Here is a 1068-nt window from a genome sequence, read left to right as displayed (position 1 = left end):
AAAAAAAAAAAAAAAAAAAAAAGAAACTAAAATTTCTAAACAATGTAATAGGACGGTAACGATAGTTAATGCATTGTACATTGTTACCTTTGAATTAGGTACAGTACAAGATACTGGGATTTAACTGTCCAAACAACATTAAAACAAACTTCTTTTAATGAACTAAAAGAAATTAGTAATATAACTATATTTGCTTTTCCCTTTTCTCCATTCCTCCATCCCAGTTGCTCTTTCCTTACGAACAGTTTCTTCTTATTTTACAATATCTCTTGTACATTTTGGATCTTATTTACTCTCAGCTTCTTACACTGGGGATATAATAGGATGTTAACATAAGTGCATCTGCTTGCTTGCTTTCTTTTTTTCTCTTTCTTTCTTTTCTTTCTTTTCTTTTCTTTTCTTTCTTTCTTTCTTTCTTTCTTTCTTTCTTTCTTTCTTTCTTTCTTTCTTTTTTTTTGTGGTAATGGGGATGGAACTCCAGACCTTGTGTTTCTAGGCAAGCAATTAGGCCACTGAGCTATATCCCCTGCCCTGGTTTATTTCACTTATGAGTATGGCCTCAAGTTGCGTCCATTTACCAGTACAAGTCTCCAGTTCATCCTTCTCTGTGGCTGAATGGTATTTAATTGTATGGAAAACAAACAAAACAAAAACCACAGCCTTTTTATCCATTCCTTGGTTGATGGGCATTTAGGTTATTTCCAAGATCTAGCTATTACAAATTGTGCTTCTAAAAATGTGAGTGCACATGTATTACTCTACTATGATGTTTTTAATTCTGGGAAGATACCCTGAAGGGCAATATCTGGACCCAATGGGAGCTACTTTTTGGAGGAATATCCACAATGATTTCCACAGCAGTTGCATCAGTCTACACTCCCAACAGTGGAGGACGACGGTTCCTTTTCCCCAGAGCCCAACCAGCATACGTTATTGGTTCATTTCTTGATGATTACTATTTTTTGGGGGGTGAGATGGGATCTCAGTGTTGTTTTAATTTGCATCTCTCAAATGACAGGAGATGTTGAGCATTTTTCATATACTTATTAGCCATTTGTATTTCTTCAT

This window comes from Octodon degus, unplaced genomic scaffold (genome assembly GCF_000260255.1).
Source record: "Octodon degus isolate 3935 unplaced genomic scaffold, OctDeg1.0 scaffold00163, whole genome shotgun sequence".
In the NCBI taxonomy this organism is placed as follows: domain Eukaryota; kingdom Metazoa; phylum Chordata; class Mammalia; order Rodentia; family Octodontidae; genus Octodon; species Octodon degus.
The sequence above is the reverse complement of the archived record's forward strand: the minus strand, read 5'-3'. Positions refer to the sequence as shown.